Raw genomic sequence first — 15,573 nt, forward strand, 5'->3', positions numbered from 1 at the left:
TTTCTAAATCAGTGTGACTCACAGACATACATATTTTGCATGTATATTACATGAGTTGAAAGATCATGCTGCAGTTCACAGGTGCTGTCTACATAAACAAAGGGAATCGATACCAGTCCACTCCTGCTAATGTACAATAAGCACAGAATAACAGAGAAGATAATGGCCCATATTCAGCAGCCCCCAAACCAATTATAAAAGATTGAACAGGATGGAGTGGGGCTTGGTGTTGGGAGGTTTGCTCTTCATGGACAGAAGTTTTCCTCATCATTATTTGTGGTGCCATCTAAAACTTGTGTGATTGGGAAGCAGATCTCACTTCCTGTCTGCATGCTGTTCTGTTCTGCAATTCCATTCATTTCATGGGACCTCTCCTGATAAGCTATGAGCCTTCTTTCTCCTGGCTACAATGCATCCTAGGGTTGATGACAAATTGTAGATGTCTCCTAGCCTATTATATCTTCTCAAAGACCAAGGCAAATCCATGCTCGTGTAAACGTGCCTTTTCCTTGGTGGAAAATGAAATCAGTTACACACAGTTAATCATACCATAGTCTCACCTATATAGTCAGAAACTGATATTAAGTCTCTCCTTAGCCTGCTCCAAACTCAATAACCCCAATGATTTCAATGTTTCCTAGTCAACACATTAATCGGTTTTGGTTTTTTTAATTAATTCTCATTTCCTCTGGACCCTATCCAGACTCTCTATTTCTTAGATCAATAATAGGATTAAAATGAATCTCACTACAGTAGCAATTAAGACTAGAACCGCATGAACTATACTGTGAGAATCACTTCATATTTCCAATGCCTGCATTTGAGAGCTTGATTTGAAGTGGTGAGCATGTGTTATTGACTTGTTACCTTGTAATCTAGGCTGTTTTCAACTATGTTTATAGAATCTGACTGAAAGAATCACATCAGCTAATATTCAAGTTCTACTTACTTTCCCCAAAACAGTGTTCTGTTTTTTTCTTATTTCTTCCTGAGTGAATTATATGGAACATGTAATTTGAAATATCTAACTCAATAATTTATGCAGTTTCTGGGGAAATCTGTATCTTAATTTCTGTAGGATCATAGTCTAAGTTGTAATATCCACATTAAAATATATATACACTTTATATATATTCCTTATTTTATAGGTACACATATATGTATAAAATATTATAATCCATTAAAAAAACTTGAAAAAATAGCCAATGATCGTAGTATCATGGAATCTTAGAGGTGAAAGTGCATTATGTCAGATTCTATTCCTTCAGAGACACCAGCTTAGTTACCTTGATTTTCCAAAAAAGTGTGAAGAAATGAATAAAATGGAGTCTATAATGCCAACAGAACAGTAAAATGAAGCCAGGAGGCCACTGGGAAAGCAGGGCCTATGCACATCTCCACCCAGATGGAACATGAATTTGAACTGGGCCACAACATCTTTAAAGAATGCTTGCACATCGAACTCTCTCAGAGTAACAGCCTTAGCAACCAACCATGTACAGACAAGAATGTCTCCAGTCTGCCAAAATCAATCATAATTCTTGCAAAACAATTATGTAAGCTTCCTCCTTTTTCCTGTTAAAACTCTTTGGTTTTTAACTCTTCTTGAAGCACATTTGGGTTCCTACACAAATCTGTGTCTCCTGAATTGCTATTCCTAACACCCCCAAATAAGTGAGGTTTTTTCCTTGTCTTACAGCAGTGGTCCTATTTCTAGGTCAACAAAAGGAAGATGGTAATCTTTGAATTTACAATCCAGCCCACCTCCAGGAATGTGAATTCTAGTGACATAGATACTATAATAAGGAAATAATTTTAAAAATGCATTCAAAGATTATTCAAAAGATACATCAAATGTATTCATCACAGAATTGATGAGAGAGGAAATAATTATAAATTCCCTAACTAAAATTCCAAACACTAAATGTATGATTAAATGCTTATACTGGAGTTGGCCATTTTTTTAAACTTAATTGAGGGAAATCCTCCATATTTAATTTTAGTGCAGCTTTTTTGCAACATATTTGCTTCCAGAACACTGGTGCCATGGAAACCACCACTAAATCTAAGCCAAGATGGGGAAAGAAAAGACTCTTATTAACATCAACATCATTGGACACATAAATTCAGGCAAGTCCACCACTACTGTCCATGTGATCTACAAATATGGTAGGATTGACAAAAGAACCAATGAAAAGTTTGAGAAGGAGGCTGCTGAGACGGGAGAGACCTCCTTCAAGTATGCCTGGGTCTTGGGTAAACTGAATGCTTAATGAGCTTGCTATCACCATTGATAATTCCATGTGAAAATATTGAGACCAGTAGTACATGACAGTCATTGATGCCCTAGGACTCAGGGACTTTAACAAAAACATGATTATAGGCACATCTCATACTGACTCTCCAGTACTAATTGTTGCTGCTAGTGTTGGTGAATTGGAAGCAGGTATCTCCAAGAATGGGCAGACCCATGAACATGCCCTTCTGGCTTACATACTGGTTGTGAAACAACTAATTGTTGGTGTTAATAAAATGGATTCCACTGAGCTACTCCTTAGCCAGAGAGATAATGAGGAAATCGTTAAGGAAGTCAACACCTACATTAAGAAAATTGGCTATAATCCAGACACAGTAGCTTTTGTGCTGGTTTCTGGTTGGAATGGAGAAAACATGCTGGAGCCAAGTACAAATATGCCTTGGTTCAAGGGAAAAGTCACCGATAAAGATGGCAGTGCCAGTGGAACCACAGTGCTCGAATCTCCAGATTGTGGCCTGCACACCAGTTCTTCTAATTGACAGGCCTTTAGGTTTGTTCGTCCAGGACGTCTACAAAATTGGTGGTACTGGTACTGTCCCTGTGGGTTGAGTGGAGACTGGTGTTCTTTTTTTCTTTGTAAAGATATGTTTAAGTTCTAAACCCCAGTACTTGTGAATTGTTACCATATTGGAAAGAGTCTCTTTTTAAAATTAATTAATTAATTAATTAATTAATTTGGTTGTGCCAGATCTTAGCTGTGGCAGGTGGAAACTGGTATTCTTAAACTTGGCATGGTGGCCACGTTTGCTCCAGTCAACATTACAGCTGAAGTAAAGTCTGTTGAAATACACCATGAAGCTTTGAGTGAAGCTCTTCTGGGGGGCAGTGTAGGCTTCAATGTCAAGAATTTGCCTGTCAAAATTATTCATCCTGGCATTGTGGCTGGTGATAGAAAAAATGACCCACTGTTGGAAGCAGCTGGCTTCAGTGCTCAGGTGATTACCCTAAACCACCCAGGCCAAATCAGTGCTGGCTATGAACCTATGAATTCAGTGCTAAATTGTCAGGCAGCTCACATTGCTTGCAGGTTTGCTGAGCTGAAGGAGAAGATTGATCACTACTCTGGCAAGAAGCTAAAAGATGGCCTCGAATTCTTGAAATCTGGTTGCTGACATGGTTGATGTGCTTCTTGGAAGCCCATGTGTTGAACTCTGGCTATCCTCCTCTGGGTCATTTGGCTGTTTGTGACGTGAGATAGACCATTGCTGTGCGTGTCATCAAATCAGTGGACAAGAAAGCTGCTGGAGCGGGTAAGTTCACTAAGTCTGCTCATAAAACTTAGTAGGCTAAAATAATATTATCCCTAATAGCTGCCATCCTAGTCTTAATCAGACTGGTGGTAGAAGGTCTCAGAACTGTTTCTCTCAACTGGCCACTGAATAGCAAAATTTGGTTAATGATAACAATGCAATTCAAAACCTTCAGAGGGAAAAGAGGGTGTTTTGTGGATCATTTGGCTTTTTTCTGTGGCAATTTTAAGTTGTTAGTTTTTAAAATCCGTACTTTTTAATGGAAACAACTTGACCAAAAATCTTGAGTTTTGAGACCCTTTAAAACAAAGTTTAATGAGAAAATTCAGGGTAAAAAAACAAAATACAAAACTATACCTATAAGATCATCTCCCAAAATCAAAAGAAAATGAAGATATGTAGATACATGGATAAATATATATACATTTAGAAATGTAGAAAAATGACTGAATTCTCTGTTTTCCAAGTTTTTTTTTGTTTGTTTGTTTTTTGTGGTATGCTGGCCTCTCACTGTTGTGGCCTCTCCCGTTGCGGAGCACAGGCTCCGGACACGCAGGCCCAGCAGCCATGGTTCACAGGCCCAGCCGCTCTGAGACATGTGGGATCCTCCCGGACCGAGGCTTGAACCCGTGTCCTCCGCATCAGCAGGCAGACGCTCAACCACTGCGCCACCAGGGAAGCCCTCTGTTTTCCAACTTTTTAAACAATGCATGTGCATTACATCTCTAACTTGAAATTAAGCCACTTTTTAGAATTTTGTGAATCTGTAAAATTAATCATTAGTCTTATTTTTGGATTCCTTAGCCTGATTGCTTTCAAAATAAAGTATTTGATTTCATAGATAACCCGAGTCACTAGTTAAAAGCAATAAACAAAACAAAACACCCTCTACTCTTATAATTGTACTTTCTTCATGGATGACATCAGACAAATATCTGGCATGCAAAAAGACAAAAAGATACATAGGAAATCTTGGGAATGTGAGGAAAGTGAGCTGATTCAGGGTTTGGAGAGGCTAAACTTAGAAAGTCCAAGGAAGCTTCTACATAATCCTGATTTGGTCAAGACGAAACCTGAAAAACACTGCCTCAGTCAGGTGATCAAGATAAACATCAACAGGGATAAGTCATGTCATGTTGATAGCATCTACTCTTTATATAATATGATGAAAGTGGCACTTCACTCTTTGTCTCCTTCCCCAAAACCAATAGCCTCAGGCTAATCGTGAGGAAAACATCATACGAATCCCAGTTGAGGGACATTCTTCAAAATACCTGACTAGTACTCCTCAAAACTGTTAAAATCATTGAAAACAAGTAAAGTCTGAGAAACTGTCATAAAAAGACAAGAGGAGCCTAAGGACACATGATGGCTAAATGCAACATGGTATCCTGGATGAGATCCTGGAACAGAGAAAGGATATTAAGTTTAAAAAAAAGGAAATTTGAATATAGTATAGATTTTAGTTAAAAATGTAAGTAATGTATCAATATTGGTTCATTAGCTATAATATTTACCATAATAAAGCAAGATGCTAATAATAGGGAAAACTAGGTGTGGAATATACCAGAAGTCTCTATACCATCTTTCATAACTTTTATGTAAATCTAAATCTACCCTAAAATGAAAAGTTGATTTAAAAATTATACACACACCTTGCAAAAACAGTGTTTTTCACCACTGCTGACACCATTGACACCCCTCCTTGAGTACAAGCTCTTGAAACAAGGATACTGTTTTATTGATCCTTGTATTTTCTATAACTACTTAAACCATGCCTTTTACACAATCATTACGGGATAAATGTCCTTGGAACTGGAAGAGAAGAGAATCCAAAGCCTGGGGCCCAGCTGACTCCACGAAGTTTCTGTTAAGATGTACTTTTCCCATTCCCAGCAATTATTGCAGAATTTATTTTTACTTTGAGAGAAGGACCTATAATGGTGGACTGAAGTTGAAAAAACGAAAAAAAAAATGAACACAGGCAGCAGCCATCGCACTCACGTCCACACATATGAATCTCATAGAACCTGTAGGCATGTTAATTTAGAAAATTACCTAAAACTTCATTGCTTAAAGCTTGAAAGTCAAAACAGGGAGAACACATTAAAGAAGATAACATATAAGACCTGCATTTTGAAGGTTGTTCTGAGGATTAGATAAGAAAAATATATGTGAACGCCTTTTAAAAATCACCACACAATCAAATAGCAGTGCTTAAATTTCCTCAGGTGTGGAGCATCTGAAAGTCAGTGTTCCTTGGAGATCACAGTGAATACTGATGTGTTGAATTTCATCAGAGGAGCCATTTTAATAGTAGAAAACTACAATGTAATGTAGAATAAGATCACAACTGTAAGTACATGCAACACACACAAAACTATTAAACTCAACTCAATGTTTCTTGATGATTTCCTCCATTATTATTCATATGTTACTTTGCACTGTTCTATTTCCTGCATCTGCTTGTAAATTATGTTTTCACTGAACTGTAAGTAAGCATGTATAACTTGTTAATGCTTGTATCCTCAAAATATTAGAGTTTAGCACATAATAGAAGTTATTTATTCAACAAATATTTCTGGAGCATTTACTAGAAGATGTGAAATACAGAAAAAGTCCAAGATTTCTGTTCTCATGGTATTGACATTCTAATTCTAATGGGTTAAAATGCTGGAAGGCAATAGGTGTAATGGAAGAAAAGTAGAACAGGGAGGGAATGGGAGTTGGAAGGGTAAACAAGTTGCAGTATTAAGCAGGGTGGTTGCATTGAGAAGGTGGGATTTGAGCAAAAGCTTGAAAGAAATAATGATTTCAGGCAAGCAGATATCTTAGGGGCGAAGCATTTCAGGCAGAAAAATAGGGCACTGGCTCTAAGGTGTGAGTTTACCTGGCATGTTCAAAGAGCAGCCGGGAGGCCAAAGTGCCAGGAGCAAGTTGAAGGAAAGGAATAGGGGCAGGCAAAGTCAGGATGGCCAGGCCATGTAAGGCCTTGTAGCATATTATAAAGACTTGTGCTTTCCTCTGCAATGAGATAGGGAATGACTGCTGAGTTTTGAGCAAGTGTCATCATTGGACCTACATTTTCAAAGGCTCACTCTGGCTGCTGTGTGGAGAATAGACTATGTAGTAGCAAAGGCAGAAGCAAAAAGATCTGTTAGGAGGTGATTGCCATAATCTTTCGTGGTTCAGACCAAAGTAGTGTGTCCATGATGAAAATTAGTTGAATGCTGAATATCTTAAAGTAGAATCAACAGTTTATCAGAGTCAACGAATAATTTAAATAATTAAAGATTGGCCAGCATTCCTTAGTAAACGTCATCAAGTGCCAAAGGCTTTATAAACATTTATGGGCAAAGAAACTTAAAATAAAACAAGGACCTTATCTGCTACATTAATGTTATGTCTATTACATTTCTATTTTGTCAAGAATGACTAATTGTTGGACTTCAGCCTTAGAACATTGGCACCCAGCTTGTAGGCTCCCAGGGTTTTTTAGGGACAGGGTTTGAGAAACACTAAGCTGTCCAAATTCGAGGAATGATGTTGCTGATATTGAAACTGCTTTTTCCCAGGCATTATGAGGGGCATCTCACCTGTTAAAAGGCACATCAGGGCTTCCCTGGTGGCGCAGTGGTTGAGCATCCACCTGCCGATGCAGGGGATACGGGTTCATGCCCCAGTCCGGGAAGATCCCACATGCCGCGGAGCGGCTAGGCCCGTGAGCCATGGCCGCTGAGCCTGTGCGTCCAGAGCCTGTGCTCCACAACGGGAGAGGCCACAACAGTGAGAGGCCCACGTACCACAAAAAAAAAAAAAAAAAAAAAAAAAAAAGGCACATCATTGTCTGATTTCAGCCCGACACTGGGGAGTGCATCTGGAGCCAGGCAGGTAGAAAGGCTCACAGTACTGAGTCCTAGTTCTGGCTCTGCTTACCAATCGATACCACTTCCTGGTGCTCATTGTTTTGATAAAAGATATTAGCAAAGCAACAGTCAAAATTAAAGTGCCCCATAATCCTCTGCACCCACCATTACCTTCTGAAATATTATTGCACGTTAGCTTTTACTGTTACTTTACAAAAGCACTTACTGAAAGGCAGGGAAGCCAAAAAGAGAGAGAAAAAAAAAAATCTGCTGCTGGCAGTAAAGGGGAGGATGATTGTCTCTTTGTAGATTGCACCTTCCCCTTTCCCAAAGCAGCAAGGGGCACAGAGATCTGAGTCTCCTTTTTGCTGAACTAGGCAAGAAACTGGTAGATACCTTCTAGCGTGTGTGTGGGGGGCAGAACATGTCCCTCCAAAGATCAGTACATGGGTGGGATGTGTCTCCTGTTTTCCTTCCTCACTCTTCCTTTCTTAGGTCTTCCTTCTCTCTGCTTTCACTGGCCTCCCAGGGATCCAAGCCTGCTCATAGGAAAGTAACTGAAATTAGTTATGTACGTTTCATTTGCCCTCTGTCCAGGGGATACACATTAAGTTGTAGAATATCAGACTTTGCCCACCTCCTATCCATCAGGTGGGGACATTGTTTTATTTACGCAGGTGGTATAGGGAGCATGGCATATTTCCTCAGGGTAGAGAGGAAAGATATTGGTATTTGAGGCATGTTCAGCTCCCTAAATCAGCTACCCAGCAGCAGCCCCTCTAATTCCATGCTTAATTCCAGGTCATGCTGAGAATGTGAGGCCCCAATCTTTCTCTTTACAAAATTCTATCACTCTGTATACACTTTGCCTCACAGGGCTTTTCTGAAGACGAATGAAATAACGTCATCTGTTCAATACAAGCCTATCCCCTCACAGCTCAATGAAAGATGCTATGTATTATGACCAAGCTTTCTCTTCAGCTGAATTTAGAAACTGCAGCTTACAGTGCTTCCTATGTTTATTCACAGTGGTATCTCATTTTGCACAGGAAAGTGGAGGCCCGGGCATTTGCATTTCTCCCAGTGGTTCCACTCTCCTGGCCAAGAAACACATGAAGAAGGGTCTTCACTGGCCCAGAGCCCCTGATAGGATTCCGTTCATGCCCGCCACTCACTGACAGAGAAAGCCCCCCACAAGAAGGCTGGGCTCTCATAAAGAGCTCTGCCAGATTCAGAAAGACACAGCTTTTTGTTCAGCACCATAGGACCCTGTGTGACACTCCACGGCCTGGGCTAGGGGCTGTCACAGCAGCCTTTCACAATTCAAAGAGAAAGGGAAAATAACTTGCCTTTGAGCATCAGAGATGTGGGAGAGGCAGGAATCAAATCATGAATAAATAAATAAAAACACCAGCAGCTGTGATATTTAAAACAGACAATCACTATAACAGCAAATGACAACCCCGCAGCTTGCAGAATCTGCTAATAAACTGTCTGCTGTGACTGTTATTAAAGATAAACTTATGAGCCATGATTATTCAACCATTAAACCTAAGTGGAAATCAAAGGAAAATCTGTCTCAGATGATATGTTTGGTGCCGTGTGGCCTAGGAAAATTACTCAACAAATTTGAATCCTGATGTCTCTGTCCTCTAAGGATTGGTCCATTGAAATTTGGGTACTATTTACGCAGAAGCTTTCCTTCTTTTTCCTTTTAATTATAATTTTAGTTTGCTACAATGTGGCTTTTTTATTTTTAATACATTGCTATAATAAGCACATCTCGCCTCATTATCTATGGAATAACAGAAGTGCCATTCAATTCAGCAAGGGCACAGCTAGTGAAGCAAGAATCTAAGACCTTCCTCAGATCCACCTGCTGACCAGAGCACTTTCAGCTCTCAGGCGGATGTTGAAAAAGCTACCAAGCAGTCTGGATTGTGGGTAGCTTTGTCGATGTATTAGCTAATTTCACCTAACAAGGATCGAGTTCCAATTCAGAGGTCAACCGATTCACATTTCACTTGGATCTCAATCACTGCCATTGATATTATAGTCTGTGACATGGTTAATAGGAAGAGTGGCCTATTATGGCAGAAACAACATTATAGAATAAGATTATTATATGAGCATGCCATTTTGAAGACATAACAGGATGTTCCAGATTGAAAATAATCTTCAGTTAATGTCCTATATTATTATACACAGGATGCAGCAGAGCAAAACAGAGTCAGAGCTATTCAATCTGGTGGGTTTTCAAGGATTGCCTTTCAAATTTCTGCTTGATATTAGCATTTCCTAAGAGCTTTGAATTAGGAATTTGAATTAATCTCCAATAATCAGGGTAATAGTCTTTAGTTAAAAAAAAAAAAGAAACAATACTAACTACTAAATTTGCACAACCTAAAGTGCAAAAGTATGTGACAGGTTAAGGGGATAGTCAATAAAACTTCACCTTTTTTATATCCTGCATTTTTTTGTTTTGTTTTGTTTTTGCCCTTTCCACCTCACCTGCTTTTATGTCTCCATTTAATGCTTTCTTCTTCAGAGAGACTTATTGTAGTTGGGGGTTCCCATCCTTTGTGCTCGAATGTCTGTAATAAAATGTACATGTTTGGTACATATTATATATTCAAAATGTATATATACATTTCGAAAGAATAAATTAATAAATGGCCTAAGAACTTGGATACAGGCCTAATTCTCAAATTATTCCAGGTTAAGACACACATAAGGGAAATAAACATGGTGTTTATAGTATATATGAAAGTCAAGAGGCCAAACACCAGCTTCATTCAAATACCATGAGTAGGAAAGGGCCCAAAAAAAGTCTGGACTGGGGATTCAAAATGTTGGTGCTGGGACTACAGGGTCACAATCACATAAGTAACATTTACTTTGAATTCATGGAGCACTTCAAGAAACTGTAAGACAGAATTCAGACAGAATTCTCATGCATGGCTAGATGTTAGAATCACCTGGAAAGTTGTGTTTGTTTGTTTTCCTTTTCAGTCCAAATTCCCAGGTCACCTCCCAAAACAGAAAAATAAAAATATCTGGGAAGAGCACCCATGAATCAGTCTTTATTTATTTATTATTTATTTATTTATTTATTTTTTGCGGTACGTGGGCCTCTCACTGTTGTGGCCTCTCCCGTTGCGGAGTACAGGCTCCGGACGCACAGGCTCAGCGGCCATGGCTCACGGGCCTAGCCGCTCTGCGGCATGTGGGATCTTCCCAGACCGGGGCACGAACCCGTGTCCCCTGCATCGGCAGGCGGACTCTCAACCACTGCGCCACCAGGGAAGCCCCAGTCTTTAGTTTTGATAACAGCTACTGAATGGGCAGCTTAGCCTCCCCTTGACTTTCATCTATTCTGTGAGCCACTCTGTGAGAGGAATGAAGGCACTTGAAGTAGCCATTATTTCAGCAAAACCACGGTTAACCTAAACATTACCTACTAAGACAGCTGAAGTAATATGTGGAACGATAGAACTAGATCATATGCTCAATCCCTGAATATCGCAAAATGAAAGTGAAGCTAAAATAAACCTCTTTGGATTCAATAGGTAAATGATACAGTATGATTTAGGAAATAGCCAAGAGCTTTTCTTTTACTGGACATTTTTATAATGAAAGTTTACTCGGTAGAAGTAAAGCCACATGCTGCATCTAAAGAGAACCTTCTGCTCCCAAGGACCCAACAGTAATCTGAAATACTGTTTTCATTTTCCTGATGTGAGAGCAGAATTTGCCTGTTCTTGCGATAGATGTGTTCCTTACAAGTTGTGCAAACTTGAAATTTTTTAAGTAGTTGAAATGATGAGCTCCCTATTTAAAGAAAACATGAAATGAATTCTTTTTTTGTATTACAAAGTATTTAGAGTTTTTAAAACAACCCCTGAATGTGGTTTGTTTTTTTTTTATACTGTAGAACTGTATAATAACTAGCTTGTTATTACGTAGGCTTGGGTATTATGCTAAACTCTGAAACACAAAACCACATATGACAAAAGTCTGCTGTAACCTAGAAATTACTAGAAAACTTGTACCAAAATTTTGGGGGAAAAGGACATATCTGCTTTATGAAAAAACCATGTTACTAAAAACATAGTTTAATGATTACTCTTACATGCTAAAGTCAACAGTTCTTAATGTGGATACACCATCATTCTGAAAGTGGAAAAGAATATAATGTGTTGTACCTTATGCTAGATATTCAGAAATGTGTATGTTCCTTAAAGTGAATCACACCATTGGAACTCACATTTATATGAAACTTTGTATCTTCCAACTTTTATTCATATGAACCATTTAAATGTATCCTTCTCATTAGTGAGACTTTTTAAAAATTATGTGTGGGAAACTAAGCAATGAAGCAAATATCCACTATTGTTGTTGTCCCCATTTTACAGATGGAGAAAATAGATTCAGGGAAATTAAGAGTTCTGTCCAAGGTCACACATGGAGCCAGTGATAGAAATGGAAATTCAATTTGCACTTTCTGCCTCCCAGCTCATTTTCGTCAGACCACGGATATAAAGAAACAGCTTGTAAATGTTAATGAACAGTTTTCCTTTGGCTCCGTATAAAATAGAGCCAAAATGTCACTTTGTAGAACCCAGAAATGAATTCTTGGCCCAAAATACGGTTGCCATCAATTTTCATCCAAAATTTAGAGTATATATATATATATATATATATATATATTTTAACATCTTTATTGGAGCATAATTGTTTACAAAGGTGTGTTGGTTTCTGCTTTATAACAAAGTGAATCAGTTATACATATACATATGTTCCCATATCTCCTCCCTCTTGCATTTCCCTCCCTCCCACCCTCCCTATCCCACCCATCCAGATGGTCACAAAGCACCAAGCTGCTCTCCCTGTGCTATGTGGCTGCTTCCCACTAGCTATCTATTTTATGTATGGTAGTGTATATATGTCCATGCCACTCTCTCATTTTGTCACAGCTTACCCTTCCCCCTCCCCATATCCTCAAGTCCATTCTCTAGTAGGTCTGTGTCTTTATTCCCATCTTACCCGTAGGTTCATGACATTTTTTTTCTTAGATTCCATATATATGTGTTAGCATACGGTATTTGTCTTTCTCTTTCTGACTTACATCACTCTGTATGACAGACTCTAGGTCCATCCACCTCACTACAAATAAATCAATTTCATTTCTTTTTATGACCGAGTAATATTCCATTGTATATATGTGCCACATCTTCTTTATCCATTCATCCAATGATGGACAGTTAGGTTGTTTCCATCTCCTGGCTATTGTAAATAGAGCTGCAATGAACATTTTGGTACATGACTCTTTTTGAATTATGGTTTTATCACGGTATATGCCCAGTAGTGGGATTGCTGGGTCATATGGTAGTTCTATTTGTCATTTTTTAAGGAACCTCCATACTGTTCTCCAGAGTGGCTGTACCAATTCACATTCCCACCAGCAGTGCAAGAGTGTTCCCTTTTCTCCACACCCTCTCCAGCATTTATTGTTTCTAGATTTTTTGATGATCGCCATTCTGACTGGTGTGACATGTTATCTCATTGTAGTTTTGATTTGCATTTCTCTAATGATTAATGATGTTGAGCATCCTTTCATGTGTTTGTTGGCAACCTGTATATCTTCTTCGGAGAAATGTCTATTTAGGTCTTCTGCCCATTTTTGGATTGGGTTGTTTGTTTTTTTGTTATTGAGCTGCATGAGCTGCTTATAAATTTTGGAGACTAATCCTTTGTCAGTTGCTTCATTTGCAAATATTTTCTCCCATTCTGAGGGTTGTCTTTTGGTCTTGCTTATGGTTTCCTTTGCTGTGCAAAAGCTTTTCAGTTTCATTAGGTCCCATTTGTTTATTTTTGTTTTTATTTCCATTTCTCTAGGAGGTGGGTCCAAAAGGATCTTGCTGTGATTTATGTCATAGCATGTTCTGCCTATGTTTTTCTCTAAGAGTTTGATAGTTTCTGGCCTTACATTTAGGTCTTTAATCCACTTTGAGCTTATTTTTGTGTACGGTGTTAGGAAGTGTTCTAATCTCATACTTTTACATGTACCTGTCCAGTTTTCCCAGCACCACTTATTGAAGAGGCTGTCCTTTCTCCACTGTACATTCCTGCCTCCTTTATCAAAGATAAGGTGACCATATGTGTGTGGGTTTATCTCTGGGCTTTCTATCCTGTTCCATTGATCTATATTTCTGTTTTTGTGCCAGTACCATACTGTCTTGATTACTGTAGCTTTGTAGTATAGTCTGAAGTCAGGGAGCCTGATTCCTCCAGCTCCGTTTTTCATTCTCAAGATTGCTTTGGCTATTTGGGGTCTTCTGTGTTTCCTTACAAATTGTGAAATTTTTTGTTCTAGTTCTGTGAAAAATGCCAGTGGTAGTTTGATAGGGATTGCATTAAATCTGTAGATTGCTTTGGATAGTAGAGTCATTCTCACAATGTTGATTCTTCTAATCCAAGAACATGGTATATCTCTCCATCTATTTGTATCATCTTTAATTTCTTTCATCAGTGTCTTATAATTTTCTGCATACAGGTCTTTTGTCTCCTTAGGTAGGTTTATTCCTAGATATTTTATTCTTTTTGTTGCAATGGTAAATGGGAGTGTTTTCTTGATTTCACTTTCAGATTTTTCACCATTAGTGTAAAGGAATGCCAGCGATTTCTGTGCATTAATTTTGTATCCTGCTACTTTACCAAATTCATCGATTAGCTCTAGTCGTTTTCTGGTAGTATCTTTTGGAGTCTCTATGTATAGTATCATGTCATCTGCAAACAGTGACAGCTTTACTTCCTCTTTTCTGATTTGGATTTCTTTTATTTCCTTTTCTTCTCTGATTGCTGTGGCTAAAACTTCCAAAACTATGTTGAATAAGAGTGGTGAGAGTGGGCAATCTTGTCTTGTTCCTGATCTTAGTGGAAATGCTTTCTGTTTTTCACCATTGAGGACGATGTTGGCTGTGGGTTTGTCATTTATGGCCTTTATTATGTTGAGGAAAGTTCCCTCTATGCCTACTTTCTGCAGGGTTTTTTATCATAAATGGGTGTTGAATTTTGTCGAAAGCTTTCTCTGCATCTATTCAGATGATCATATGGTTTTTGTACTTCAATTTGTTAATATGGTGTATCACGTCGATTGATTTGCATATATTGAAGAATCCTTGCATTCCTGGAATAAACCCCACTTGATCATGGTGTATGATCCTTTTAATGTGCTGTTGGATTCTGTTTGCTAGTATTCTGTTGAGGATTTTTGCATCTATGTTCATCAGTGATATTGGCCTGTAGTTTTCTTTCTTTGTGACATCCTTGTCTGGTTTTGGTATCAGAGTGATGGTGGCCACGTAGAATGAGTTTGGGAGTGTTCCTCCCTCTGCTATATTTTGGAAGAGTTTGAGAAGGATAGGTGTTAGCTCTTCTCTAAATGTTTGATAGAATTCGCCTGTGAAGCCATCTGGTCCTGGGCTTTTGTTTGTTGGAAGAATTTTAATCACAGTTTCAATTTCAGTGCTTGTGATTGGTCTGTTCATATTTTCTATTTCTTCCTGATGCAGTCTTGGCAGGTTGTGCATTTCTAAGAATTTGTCCATTTCTTCCAGGTTGTCCATTTTATTGCCATACAGTTGCTTGTAGTAATCTCTCATGATCTTTGTATTTCTGCAGTGTCAGTTGTTACTTCTCCTTTTTCATTTCTAATTCTATTGATTTGAGTGTTCTCCCTTTTTTTCTTGATGAGTCTGGCTAATGGTTTATCAATTTTGTTTATCTTCTCAAAGAACTAGCTTTTTGTTTTATTGATCTTTGCTATCGTTTCCTTCATTTCTTTTTCATTTATTTCTGATCTGATCTTTATGATTTCTTTCCTTCTGCTAACTTGGGGGTTTTTTTGTTCTTCTTTCTCTAATTGCTTTAGGTGCATGGTTAGGTTGTTTATTCGAGATGTTTCCTGTTTCTTAAGGTAGGATTGTATTGCTATAACCTTCCCTCTTAGAACTGCTTTTGCTGCATCCCATAAGTTTTGGGTCATCGTGTCTCCATTGTCATTTGTTTCTAGGTATTTTTTTATTTCCTCTTTGCTTTCTTCAGTGATCACTTCATTATTAAGTAGTGTATTGTTTAG

General features: G+C 38.4%; 1 pseudogene across 1 annotated transcript in view; it reads left to right on the top strand.

The window, feature by feature from the left end:
- Positions 1 to 2,075: 2,075 nt before the first annotated feature.
- The window catches only part of LOC307049567 (elongation factor 1-alpha 1-like), an 87,414-nt pseudogene continuing 73,916 nt past the window's right edge, over positions 2,076 to 15,573 (top strand). The window contains exons 1-3 of the transcript in view: positions 2,076 to 2,857; positions 3,013 to 3,567; positions 4,495 to 4,663. The product of the transcript in view is annotated as an elongation factor 1-alpha 1-like (transcript). The remainder of the gene's footprint in view (positions 2,858 to 3,012; positions 3,568 to 4,494; positions 4,664 to 15,573) is intronic.

Source organism: Hyperoodon ampullatus (genome assembly GCF_949752795.1).
Source record: "Hyperoodon ampullatus genome assembly, chromosome: 3".
Classification (NCBI taxonomy): Eukaryota; Metazoa; Chordata; class Mammalia; order Artiodactyla; family Ziphiidae; genus Hyperoodon; species Hyperoodon ampullatus.